Below are 14,324 nucleotides of genomic sequence, written 5' to 3'. Positions count from 1 at the left end.
ATACTTGAGGTACCACAGATGCCACAGTGATGGAATAATTCTATTTATGGGAGCCACAAATAGTTTATAGATTTCAAGTGCCCATGAAACCTTTCTATTATTTGTTACTAAGGAAACCTTGACTGAGTAAATCAAAGAACTTAAAATTTGCTATTTGTTTCTATATTGTTGTGCAAGTGTGGCATCTGAGAAACCACAAATGGTGCCTTGAGAATCTTTTAATATTCACAATGTATGTGTCCTGAAAACACAGTGAAGGCAAAAAGGAAGAACAGCCCTCATTTGAGAGAAAAACAGGCATCAGGGAGTAATGTGTCTTTCAGGAGTTATTTTTAATAGTCCACATTGCATAGCCTACTCCAGTTTTCCCAGTAACGCTTTTGACTGTGAGGACCAAAGAAATGTCTTAGTTTTGAAAATCGAGATCAATATCTCTCTTCCAGTTCTTTGTTTAAGCAATATCTTCTTCTCCCCATCCTCGGCCCCTCTGCTCTCTTTCTTTCCAACTCTTTCTCCCTCCCTATGATTCTCTCCTTTTCCCTACCTTTTCAATGAGCTGACTGTAACCAGACAGAGTGGAGCTGAAAAGAAACAACACAATGAGAACCCTTTCCTTACCTCTCTTCATGTTTCTTTTCCTAGTCATACACACATGTACACACACACACACACACACACACACACACACACACACACACATACATTTCTCTCTTTACTCTATCTTTCTGGGAAACACACATTTGTGCATACACACTCACACATTCACACACCCATGTTCACAAATATGCAAAGAATACAATGCACGCATAACACAATGACTTAGTTCCTTTCGTCCAGTCCCTAGTGAAGGCAGTGTTTGAAGATTTATGTCACCTAATATACAGGCTGTATCCTCTCTCATTCTACAGTCATCCCTTTGAGCTACACTTGGAACATAATAGCACAGAAATCAGAATCTCATAAAGTCACACAAAAATACACCCAGAGGGAGAATGAGAGAAAGATGGGCTGGAGGACAATAACAAGCATAATGAATACTGACAACTAGTCAAGTCAAGTCAAATTTATTTGTATAGCGCTTTTCACAGCAGGCATTGTTTCAAAGCAGCTGTACATGAAATTATGCCATAACAGAAAATGAATGAATATAATGCTAATATTAGTTATTTATGTTTAGAACTATTACTGATTAAAATAAGTATACTAAGTAAGTGTTTTGGTTCAATGATTAAACTAAATAATTTTATATTAACTATAAGTTTTAGCGTTAAAGTCCTTGAAGTCATCCCAAATGAACTTGCCTCAATTCACCCTCGGTGAAGTCTGTCTCAGTAGACTGTAGTGAAGTCTGGCACATGCTGCAGTTGGTCACTATAATTCTGTGACTGTCACGATCCCTTGTTGTCTGCCCCATGTTTTCTGTTTCACTCACCACTGATCACATTCCATGTAACGTTTTCCTTGTTGTCCGCCCTGTGTTTCACTAGCCCTTGTATAAACTACACTTCCCTTCATTCCCGGCCCTCATCACTGCCGCCTCTGTGTTATTGTCCGCACCTGTTTGTTATTTTGTCATTATCGTGTCTGTTTATTTAAACCCCGCTGTTTCCCCTTTCCTTTGTCGATCGTTATCGTTTCATGTTCGCTGTTAGTATTCTCCGATGTTCGTTCATGATGTTCCTTGTTGTTCCTGTTGTCCATTCCTGTTCGTCCGAGGAAACCTTGCCCTTCGTGGATGTTTTATCAACCTGTGTTCCGCTGTGTGTTATTTTGTGTTTGAGTTCAGTTTTTCCCATCGTGGACTTTTCATTTGTTCCTGAGTTTATTTGTTTGTTGTTGCAATAAAAGCCGCGTCTAGATCCCAACCTCCCGTCTGCCTTCTCCTGCATCCCCACAATCATTACAGTGACATAGTTGGAATCAGACATCAGGCAGGACCAGGGATGGAACTGGCAGGCCAAATCCCAAGGTTTAGACAGGGAAAGAAATAGAATAAAATTTGCATAGATGCCATTTAATTTAAAGCAGGGTTAAAGAATAAGAGAAGTGTTTTCAGTTCCAGTAGACCTACACTGTAATAAAAAATCCTGTTAAATTTACGGTAAAACACTGGCAGCTGTGGTTGACAGAAATTCACAGTAAAAAATACGGTAACCACGTTTCAGACTTTATGGGATATAATTTTGATGCCTGTATATTTTATGGTGCATTACTGTTGTTTATATTATTAAATAATAAACTTGATATATTAACCTTCTGAAACTGTAAAAATCTGCTTTTTACTTTATAATGTATTGTTAATCACTGTAATAATTAGAAAACAGTACATGATGACATGAATTTCATGAATACAGGCTCTTCCTGGGCAATGACCAATAAACATATAGAGACAGTGCTCAGTGTCACTCAACCAAACACTAAACACCATCAGGGTAACAAATGGGAAATTAAAATTATGCAATAAACTTTAACTAAACTACATCAAATATAACACAGAACACCCCAGTGTACAAAACGTCTAGGTTACGTATGTAACCTCCGTTCCCTGATGGAGGGAACGAGAAGTTGTGTCAGAGAAGCGACACTAGGGGTCTCTCTTGAGCGCGATATTCAACTCTGAACTATGAAAAAAGGCCAATGAGAGTTGGCAACCAGTATTTGCATGTCCCGCCCCCGGACATATGGGTATTTAAGCGGCGCAAATACGGGAGTTCATTCAGGATTTTTCTGAGGAGCCGGAAATGGTCCGGCCACAACAGTGGCTCGGCTCAGCGACGTGGCAGGGGAGACACAACGTCTCGTTCCCTCCATCAGGGAACGGAGGTTACATACGTAACCTAGACGTTCCCCTTCTGTCGCTCTCTCCACGTTGTGTCAGAGAAGCGACACTAGGGGTCCACTTATAAAAGCGCCACACGCTGAGCCGTGTACGTGAACTGCTGATACAGGAGCGAGCAGGTATTCTTACGTGCAGGACGACCAACTGTATCAGGCTGCACGTACCCTTCCCCAACGCCCCATTTAAGCCATCAGGATTCCTTATCGTTACCCTGGAGGGGGGAACAAGGTGCTGGCCGCCAACCTGGGAACGGGCCAAGCCTGGCCGGGCCTCTTTTCTCTCTATGTTTCTCGCATAGAGCAACTTAGGCCGGGGCCCTTACACGCATTGAGGGAAGGGGTCTTAGCCCTTATTCAGGGTGGAGAAGACCCTCGCGGAGGCCATGCCTACCCGAGAGGGGAGGCAAGTTTAAGTGGCAAAACCATCAGAGGCCTGACTTAGGGCCTATGTGGAAAAGTCGGTGCGGTGGTGGATCCAGCCTATAGAGGGGGGAACATACAGCACGGCAACCGAGGCAGCCGTGACTGCCTAAGGGAAGTACGGGAGTCCACTCGCCAGAGGGGACAGAACCGTGGCGTTACACACAGGGGGAGTCCGAAGGAGGCCTTACCTGTGGAGCACCTATACCAGTGCAGGGTAGCTTGCGGTACCCGCAGTGGCTTGGGTCGGCGAGTTCCTCTGCTGAACTGCGACCCACGAGGGCTAGGGAGGAATCAACCAGTGTCCCAAACCTGAGATCTCCTGGGAATGAAGGCGCACTTTTTCCCCTGGTTAGGGGGAAGGGCGCTGGATGCAAGCGATTCACCCGGTCAGATCGTGGGCGTGCCACCGAGTTCTACGGGCTCGGTACCTGAGAGAACAAGCCAGGGTGTGATAAGCCAGGGAAATGGCGTCGACAACCCAGTGGGCGAGTCTCTGCTTGGAGACAGCATTCCCTTTCTGCTGTCCCCCAAAGCAGACGAAGAGCTGCTCAGAGCGTCTAGTGCTCTATGTGCGGTCCAGGTAGATACGTAAGGCACGTACTGGACACAGCAATGAAAGGGCTGGAACTGCCTCCTCCCGGGGCAGCGCTTGCAGGTTCACTACCTGATCCCTGAAGGGTGTGGTAGGAACCTTGGGCACATAGCCCGGTCGCGGTCTTAGGATCACGAACGTGTCTGCCGGACCGAACTCCAGGCAAGCGTCGCTAACAGAGAACGCATGCAGGTCCCCGACCCTCTTGATGGAAGTGAGCGCGATCAGCAGGGCGGTCTTGAGAGAGAGGGCCCTGAGTCCAACTGAGTCAAGCGGCTCGAAGGGGGGTCTCTGGAGTCCCGTAAGGACGACTGAGAGATCCCAGGAGGGGAACAGGTTAGGCCGGGAGGGAGCTATCCTCCGGGCACCTTTTAGGAACCTGACGATTAAGTCGTGCTTACCAAGAGAGTTTCCGTCTACCGTGTTGTGGTGGGCCGCGATAGCGGCGACATACACCTTGAGGGTGGAGGGGGACAGCCTCCTCTCCAGCCTCTCCTGAAGAAACACGAGCACTGACCTAACTGCGCACTTCTGCGGGTCTTCGGCTCGGGAAGAACACCAGTCCGCGAACAGACGCCACTTTAGGGCGTAAAGATGCCTGGTAGAGGGGGCTCTGGCTTGATTGATTATATCTACGACGGCAGATGGTAGACCGGATAGATCTTCCGCATCCCGTCCAGGGGCCAGACGTGGAGTTTCCAGAGGTCTGGGTGCGGGTGCCAGAGCGTGCCCCGTCCCTGAGAAAGAAGGTCCTTCCTCAGGGGAATTCGCCAGGGAGGGGCTGTTGTGAGGAGTGTGAGGTCCGAAAACCAAGTCCGGGTAGGCCAGTAGGGGGCTACCAGAGTGACTTGCTCCTCGTCCTCCCTGACCTTGCATAGCACCTGTGCAAGAAGGCTCACTGGGGGAAATGCGTACTTGCGCAGCCCTGTGGGCCAGCTGTGTGCCAGCGCATCTGCCCCGAGGGGAGCCTCTGTCCGGGCATACTAGAGCGGGCAGTGGGAGGTTTCTTGGGAGGCAAACAGGTCTACCTGGGCCTTGCCGAACCGGTCCCAAATCAGCTGGACCGACTTGGGGTGGAGTCTCCACTCTTCGCCGGGCAAGCTTTGTCTCGACAGCGCGTCCGCCATCACATTGAGGTTGCCGGGGATGTGAGTGGCGCGCCGTGACTCCAGTCGCTGCTGACTCCATAGGAGGAGACGACGGGCGAGCTGTGACATGTGGAGGGAGCGTACTCCGCCTTGGCGGTTTATGTAGGCTACGACCGTGGTGCTGTCTGTCCTGACTAAGACGTGTTTGTGCCGAATTAACGGAAGAAACTTCTGCAGGGCCAGAAAAACAGCCAGCAGCTCTAGGCAGTTGATGTGCCAGCGCAGCGGGCCTCGGTTCCACCGGCCTGCGGCTGCGCGCCCGTTGCACACGGCGCCCCAACCCAATTTGGAGGCGTCGGTCGTGACCAGAACGTGTCGGGACACCTGCTGCAAGGGTACTTCTGCCCTTAGAAAGCAAAGGTCTGTCCAGGGTTTGAAGGTCTGGCGGCAGGCAGAGGTAACTTTTACGTTGTGCGTGCCGCGGCACCATGCTCGTCTCGGGACTCGAGTCCGGAGCCAGTGCTGAAGTGGTCTCATATGCATCAACCCCAGCGGCTGCCGCGGAGGATGCCATATGCCCCAGGAGCTGTTGGAAACATTTTAGTGGGACCACGGCGCCTGGCTTGAAGGAAGCGAGGCATTTCAGCACTGACTGAGCACGCTCGTTGGAGAGACGTGCTGTCATTGAGACTGAGTCTAACTCCAGACCGAGAAAAGAGATGCTCTGGACCGGGGAGAGCTTGCTCTTTTCCCAGTTGACCTGAAGCCCCAAACGGCTGAGGTGCCTGAGCACCTGGTCTCTGTGTGCACATAGTAACTCTCGAGAGTGAGCCAGTATGAGCCAGTCATCGAGGTAACTGAGTATGCGTATGCCGGCTACTCGGAGCGGGGCAAGAGCTGCCTCTGCGACTTTCGTGAAGACACGAGGGGACAGAGACAGGCCGAAGGGGAGGACTTTGTACTGATACGCCTGACCGTCGAACGCGAACCGTAGGAAGGGTCGATGTCGAGGGCAAATTGAGACGTGGAAGTACGCGTCCTTCAGGTCTACCGCTGCGAACCAATCTAGATGCCGGACGCCAGATAGAATTTGTTTCTGGGTGAGCATTTTGAACGGGAGTTTGGACAAGGTCCGATTGAAAACTCGCAGGTCCAAGATCGGTCGTAAGCCGCCGCCTTTCTTGGGTACAACAAAGTAAGGGCTGTAGAAACCCTTCTTCGTTTCGGTTGGAGGGACAGGCTCTACCGCGTCCTTTAATAGAAGGGAGGCGATTTCTTCGCGCAGGGAATGGGCATGTTGGCCGTGTACTGCGGAAAAATGTACGCCCACGAAGGGGGGCGGAGACCTGGCAAACTGAATTGCGTAACCGAGTCGAATGGTCCGGTGCAGCCAGCGTGACGGGTTGGGCAGTGAAAGCCACACCTCTAAACTCCGTGCTAGGGGCACCAAAGGGACGGGTTTTTTGGACGTACCCGGCGGGGCTTCGCAGCGGTGCGGAACAGGTAACATGGCGTCGGGAGGCAACGTGGCGTCCCGAGGCTCTGGTGCTGAGAATAAACTCAAAGCACTTACCTTGCTCCGCGCACCCGGCAGGGGGCGGGTTCGTGACTGAGGAGGAGGTCTGATGCTGGCGTCCTCTGGACTCGTCTGAACCGGCCGGCCGGGGAACAGTCGTGGGGCTGAAGGCGGGGACACCGCGTCCATGGAGCCGGGACTGTTGAGGCCTGAAAGCAGAGTGCCGTGAGAACGGCATTTGCGGGCCATATGCCCCAGAGACAAAGGAAATAGCTCTTTTATTGAGAATTTGGGTACCGCAGCCCCCGTTAAGGGGTGCGGCAAATGAAAAAACAAAGGATTCTCCTCCCGGCCCTCCACCGGGGGATGGAGCGGTCTTACCACCTCCGGAGCTAACTTCTTGGACTCTGGGTGCGTTGTCTCAGGAGCGCCTGGGAGCCTTCCGGGTCCTCGAGGGGGTCCGTGAGACAGGGGGCGTGCGCTTCCCGCGGTTTGCTCGACGCTGGGGCTGAGAGCTGGGCCCGGGTTGAGGCGGAGCAGGAGCTTGTCTTCTGGCCGCGGGAGGACGCCCTCGGCGAGCAGACGGGGCATGGGCCATGGCGGCAGGCTTGCGGCGAGGCATGATGTGAGAGATGGCCTCCGTCTGCTTCTTTACCGTGGAGAACTGCTGGGCAAAGTCCTCGACGGTGTCGCCGAAGAGGCCGAACTGGGAGACAGGGGCGTTGAGGAAGCGAGTCTTGTCGGCTTCACGCATCTCGACCATGTTCAGCCACAGTTGACGTTCTTGGACCACTAGCGTGGCCATCGCCTGCCCGAGCGCTTGCGCTGTGACCTTCGTCGCTCTCAGGGCGAGGTCGGTCGCAGAGCGCAGTTCCTGCAGCGTGTCAGGATCAGGGCCATCCCCGTACATGTTGCGAAGTGCCTTGGCTTGGTGGACCTGCAGGAGAGCCATGGCATGCAGGGCGGAAGCGGCGCGTCCGGTGGCGCTGTAGGCCTTCGCTGTCAGCGAGGAGGTTGCTCTACAGGTCCGGAAAGGGAGTACGGGGCGACCTCGCCAGGTGGTATGGGTACCGGGTCATAGATGGATCGCAACCGCCCTATCCACCTGGGGAATCGCCGTGTACCCATGGTGCGCTCCGCCGTCGAGGGTGGCGAGGGCGGACGAGCCTGTGGTGGTGTGACGAGTGGAGAGGGGTGCTCTCCACGAAGACGTCAGCTCGTCATGCACTTCCGGGAAAAACGGAACCGGGGGCGAGGCTGTGAGCGGCGCGCAGACCCCAGGAACCAGTCATCCAGCCGTGATGGCTGTGGGGAGGATGGAGGGTTCCAATCCAAGCCCACGCTGTTGGCTGCCCGGGAAAGCATGTCGGACATCTGTGCGTCAGCCTCAGCCTGGGCGTGCAAGCCCGAAGGCGGCAGCCCAGGGGAGTCCTCTGCATCAGATGCCGCGCCCTCCGATGTCGCGGCGAGCTCATCGGCTTCCATCGCAAGAGGGTCGGCTGACTGGCTGTGAGGCGAGTCGCCGCCGCCTCGAGCACGGACGGGAATCAACGAGCGTGCTGGGGCGCGGGTGGTCCGAGGGGGCGTACCCGGAGGAGCTGCACCCGCAGCCATCCCCAAATCGCCTCCATCGCCAGCCGCATCAACCTCAATCCCGTGGGAAGAAGGAGCAATGCGGGGGGCGGCTGGAGTGGCTTGCTCACAGTTGTAAGCAAGCCGCGACCGCAACGTTGTCATGGTCATGTTCTCGCAGTGAGAACATGAACCATCCACAAACGCAGCCTCGGTGTGATCGCTACCCAGACACACGTGACAGCGCCTGTGGCCATCGGAAGCGGAGAGCACTCTACCGCATCCAGAAACAACACGGGTGGAAGGGCATCTTTATAAAGATGCGTCCTTAAAAGGACGTTCAACGCCGCTGTGTTTTGCTCTTTTAGAGGAAATTACTCTTTTAAATAAAATCACTCTTTTAGGAAAAAAACTCGTGAGAGTTTTTAAATCTGCACTGTCGATGCGCCCAGGGGCAGGAATGCACAGCTGTGCAAACAGGAGAAAGCCGCTGTTGTGCGCCGTGGAATCCAACAGTTATGCAGCAGAGGGATGACAGGAACTCGGTGTGTAATATGCAGCAGTTGCAGACACGACCATCGGCTCCGAAGAAATTTTCTGAATGAACTCCCGTATTTGCGCCGCTTAAATACCCGTATGTCCGGGGGCGGGACATGCAAATACTGGTTGCCAACTCTCATTGGCCTTTTTTCATAGTTCAGAGGTGAATATCGGCGCTCAAGAGAGACCCCTAGTGTCGCTTCTCTGACACAACGTGGAGAGAGCGACAGAAGGGGAACTGATATTAAAAACAAGAAACACAACTATTCCCATAAAATATAATGAAATGAACTGGGTCATGCAGGGAATTCTGGGAATGTCCTTTTATTATATTTTTATCAATAATTTACCGTAAAAAGTACATGTACACTCTTGTTAAACATAATATAAATTTTTACTGTTAATTATACAGAAAATCATACTTTTTACATTAACTGGTATGTATGTATTGTATTGTATTGTATTGTCTTTTTAAATATATATTATATATAATTACAGAATATTTGAAGGTAAATACCCATTAACTAATTAAAAAAATTAAACCAACTAATTAATGGTTTAATCGTTAACCATTAAAATAAAAAAATTTACAATGAAAGTAGCATAGCTATGAATTGAGGGATAAATTAGGTGTATGCCTGGCTGAATAGATGAGTCTTTAGTCTAGACTTAAACTGAGAGAGTGTGTCTGAGTTCCGAACTCTGCTAGGAAGACTATTCTATATTATAGGAGCCAAATATGAAAATGATCTCCATCCTTTTGTGGATTTTGATATACTCTGTATTGTTAACATGCCAGTGTTTTGAGATCTTAATGAGCGAGATGTGACAGAAGGTCACTTAAGTACTTTGGAGCTAGACCATTCAAAGCTTTGTAAGTAATTAACAGAATTTAAAAATTAATACAAAACTTAACATATAGCCAATGAAACGCCAATGAAATGGGGCTGCACTTTCGCTGCTGCATTTTGAACCAGCTGTAGATTATTTATTAAACCTACAGGACATTTACCAAGTAATGCATTACAATAATCTAGCATTGAGGTCATGAACGCATTAATTAGTTTTCAGCATCAGAAATAGATAGCATGTGTCGAAACTTGGCAGTATTTCTGAGGTGGAAGAATTAAGTTCTACTAACATTGGAAATTAGTTTGTCAGAGGTTAGATTGCTATCAATTTTTGCTGTAGAAGTTCATGTTACAGTACATACTTTTTAGGTTTTTGTTCTAATAATTAGTACTTTTGTTTTATCGGAATTGAGTAGAAGGAAATTTCTAGCAATCCACTATTTGATAAAATTTATACACTCTGTTAATTTGGAAAATTTTGTCAGGTTTCAAAGAAATATAAAGTTGTTTATCGTCAGCATAACAGTGAAAACAAATTCCATGGTTCCTGATAATGTATCCCAGTGGGAGCATATATAGGGAGAAAAGCAGAGGCCCTAATACTGATCCCTGTGGCACTCCATATTTATCTTAAATTTGATCTGGCAGTTCCTCATTTACACAGACAATGTGTCATGATAAATAGGACCCACAGGAGTAAAAATATAACAATGTTTAATATATGAGAAGTAGCACAAACTATGGATCAGTCCAAAGATGAGGTGGGAGAAGATGATAGTGAAGGACTCTGACAGCGACAGCTGCAGCGGGAAGAGAGTAGAGTTAATTTTCCAACATGTATAATGGCAGTGACTGGAGCAGAGAGAAACACAGGTGAGTGATCCAGTGAATGGAGATGGAAATGGCTGGAGCACTGGAAAAAATGCAAAAATATTATAGAGAAAACGTGATAAAGGCGTGAGAACCATGCGTAAACATGGCACATAACACAAGAATGATCCAATACTGAACTCACACAAAAGGCTGCTTATAAGGGAAAGAGAAGAAAGTGTGCAGGTGCTGAGCTAATCAAGCAGCGGCTGGTAATGAGCTTTGCTGGACAACGCTGCTGTGTGATTAACCCGTACTTGCAACAACAAGATGGAGACTAACAGAAACAAATGACAGAATTAATCTTCCCATGACACAAAGTGGTAGTGGTCAGAGAGATAGGACCTAAACCAAGCTAATGCCTGTCCACAAATGCCAAAATAATTCTCAAGCCTGTCCAAGAGAATGTCATGATCTATGGTGTTGAAGGCAGCACTAAGATCTAAAAGCACTCGAAAAGAGATGCAGCAGCTTTTCAGATGATAAGAGCAAGTCACTTGTAACTCTGATAAGTGCAGTCTCTGTACTATTATGGGGCCTAAATCCTGACTGAAATTCTTAATATTTACCATTTCTCTGTAAAAATGAACATTGTTGGGAGGACACTACCTCCCAACAATGTTTTAGTAATTTTGACATAAATGGGTGATTTGAAATCGGTCTATAATTAGCCAGTTCTCCTGGATCAAGCGGATGTTTATTGATAAAAGGTTTGATAACTGCCAGTTTAAAGTGTCTTGGGACATACCCTAAGTCAATAAGGAGTCAATAATATTAAGAAGATGTTCTGAGATTACAGGAAATTTGTCAGAAATTAGTACAGGAGTTAGTCGTATTGGATCTAACATACATGTTGATTTTGACGTTTTGATAATTTTTGTAAGCTCTTCCTGTCCTATTACAGATAAGGATTGAAGTTGCTCATAGTGAATCATTTTAGTCTTCTGGGGTACTGTGTCAGACGGATGCATAATTCCAATGTTGTTTCTGATTATTTCAATTGTATTAGTATAGAAATTCATAAAGTCATAACTACTATGTTGTGATGGAATAGCTGGTTCAATAGAAGTTTTATTCCTAACCAATTTAGCCACTGTACAGAATAAACACCTAGGATTGTTGTGGTTATTTTCTATGAGTTTGCTCAAATATGCAGACCTGGCATTTTTTAGAGTTTGGAGTGTTAATTTTGTATTCCACATAGGCTCATTTTTCTGAGCTGCTTTCTTGAGAGCATGAGTGTGATCATTGTACTATGGTGGAGGATTTTTCTCTTTCACTTTCTTTAATTGAAGGGCGTGACACTATCTAGAGAGCTAGATAACCTATCTGTAGTAGGAGAAAGAATAGTTCTACCTGAACGATAACATTGTGTAGATAAATTTACCTTCGCTAAACGCAACATACAGGAGATGAGGTAATAATCTGAGATGTCATCGCTCTGTGGCATTATTTTTATATTATCAACATCAATTCCATATAACAAAATTAGATCTAATGTATGATTTTGGGGATGGGTTGGACCTATCACATTTTGTCTAACCCCAACAGAGTTGAGAATATTGATAAATGTTAATCCCAGTCAAATGTTAATCCCATAATCCCATGGTAAATGGTCTGCACTTATATATTTTTAACCTTAGCGGTATTTAAAGCACTTTACACTGCTTTCTCATTCACCCATTCACACACACATTCACACACTAATGATGGCAGAGCTGCCATGCAAGGCACTAGCTTGCCATTGGGAGAAACTTGGGGTTCAGTGTCTTGCCCAAGGACACTTCGGCATGTGTGGGCCGGGAATCAAACAGCCAACCCTGTGATTAGTGGACAACCTGCTCTATCACCTGAGCCACAGCCACCCCATTATTTTCGTTAACTATGTATGCGAAACTTCGTTATTTCGAAAATCATAAGGAATTCAGAATATGGCCCTGGTGGTCTATATACTGTTGCAAAAACATTTAAACTAATATGTTCATCTGTTTTAATCCAGGTTTCAGTCCAACAGAGCAAATCCAAACTATGATCTGTAATAATTTCATTTACAATTAGTGATTTGGAAGAAAGCGATCTAATGTTTAGTAGTCCTACCTTTATATGATGTTCATCTTAATTTTTTTTTCAAGTTTAACATCAATAAAAAAATATATTCTATATGATAAAGTCTTTATATGATATATAGGTTATTTATTCTCTGAATCTTGTAGTTTATGTGACCTGTGTGATGTCTCAAGAGAGCTAGCAGACTTTTGGATTAGCCAGTTTGTCTGCTTCCTCACCTGGGCCGCAGTTAGTCAAATACTATCACTATTAAGACTATGAACCATATTACTAGAGAGGAGAGTGGTACCTTCCCTGGAGGGTAGGGAATATATTGAATATTAGCGATATAATCAAGATAATTTTTGCTGTCGATGTAAAATTGACCAATAGAGTGAAAATCGCAATGATTTTAATGTGCTTACATTTGGCCATTAAGTTTCATAAAGAGCGCTTCAGTAGACTAATTTCACAATCCTTCAGGGCTGAAAAATTAAACAAAATATCATAAAAATGGCAAGCTTGTTATATGTGATTATTAATCCACAAAAGGCTGTGATTTAAAGACAGATAAACATGGTCTGTGTGTGATTCAGAACAAACCAGTGATGTGCTGATCTGTGTACATGTGCATGGTGGCTCTCTCAGATCAGTTCACGTGAATTGTGAAATCAAAGTAATGCAGGTACAAGCATTTGCACAATTCCAAACATTAATAACAGATACAAGATATTAAACAAATCTGGTGAAGATTAAGTAAACAGGACGGGAATATGTTACTTTTGTATAACGCAAATCCAATAATTAGAATAAGAATAAGAATAATTCTGCATAATATTATAATAATCAACCTGACGTGTCCCACACTTATAATTTAGTATTATGCAATGTTCAGCTGGGGTTTCAAAAATAAGTCAGTGAAGTAGCTTTGTACAGTAAAAACATTTGAAGTTAAATAATGCTTTTTATTAAGCCACTATGCATCATAGTTTATGAAATATAAATATGAAGTGCATATCAATGAAAATTATGGAATTGAATTCACCTTTGTGTTTATTTAATGAAAAACATATTATTATATTTTTACTGAATGTCTTTAAAATATTTTATCTACTTGGCTACAATGGCTATTTGGATACAATTATGGTTCATCTGATAAAAAAACAAACAAACAAAAAAACACTGTTGAGCCATTTTGGAGCAAATACATAATTATCAAGATTTATATATAGAATATCGTCAACAGGATGAAAAATATGAAGATATAATTTTTTAAGACATATCGCCCAGCCCTACTGGAGGGAAGGAGTCCGTCTCTCATTAGCAGGTCAGGTCTTCCCCAAAAACTCTTCCACTTGTCTATGAATCATATGCTATTCACAGGACACCACTAAGACAGCCATTCAGTGACACTAATCTACTGTAAACCTCATCACACGACAAGCAGGGTGGGGTCAAGAGCACATTATAGTGTCTGACATAGTTTTTGCAAGTTCACACACCTCTTTAACATAATCTTTAGTGAGCGACTGGCAAAGCTGGACATCATTAGTCCTGATATGCATATCAAGCTTAGAAAATCTACATTTAGCATTAGCCAGCACTAATGGAGTCTCTATTTCCATGTTCCTTAAAATAGAGTCATCAATAACAAGGGCGCTTTCAACATGACTCTCAATGTGTGCTGAGAGGGGAGAATCGATTGGAAATCCTAACAGGAACAGGAGAGTGATGTTGCTTTGCCCACAAGTATGCTGCCGAGACATCACCGAAATGCCCTGCTGAAGGGGCTCTACAGCCGAAAACAAAATGTGTTTGTTGCTCGCTGTTCTACCCACATTTACAGTATCTACCAGCTTCTCTTTCTCACTGACCTCCAGTAGTTTTTGGATGCATGTCTCTAACTCATTAAACTTTTCCGTCAGCCTGACTAATTCCTTAAATTTATCACATGTGAACCCCTCACTGCTGATGGAAGAAGATATAGT

The 14,324-nt window shown here is 46.2% G+C and overlaps 1 pseudogene; it reads left to right on the top strand.

Moving 5' to 3' along the window:
- LOC127655473 (SH2 domain-containing adapter protein E-like) overlaps nucleotides 1-14,324 on the top strand; it is a 29,053-nt pseudogene that overhangs the window by 592 nt on the left and 14,137 nt on the right.

Source organism: Xyrauchen texanus, chromosome 15, assembly GCF_025860055.1.
Source record: "Xyrauchen texanus isolate HMW12.3.18 chromosome 15, RBS_HiC_50CHRs, whole genome shotgun sequence".
Taxonomy (NCBI): Eukaryota; Metazoa; Chordata; class Actinopteri; order Cypriniformes; family Catostomidae; genus Xyrauchen; species Xyrauchen texanus.
This window is presented reverse-complemented; position numbering and strand designations above follow the sequence as displayed.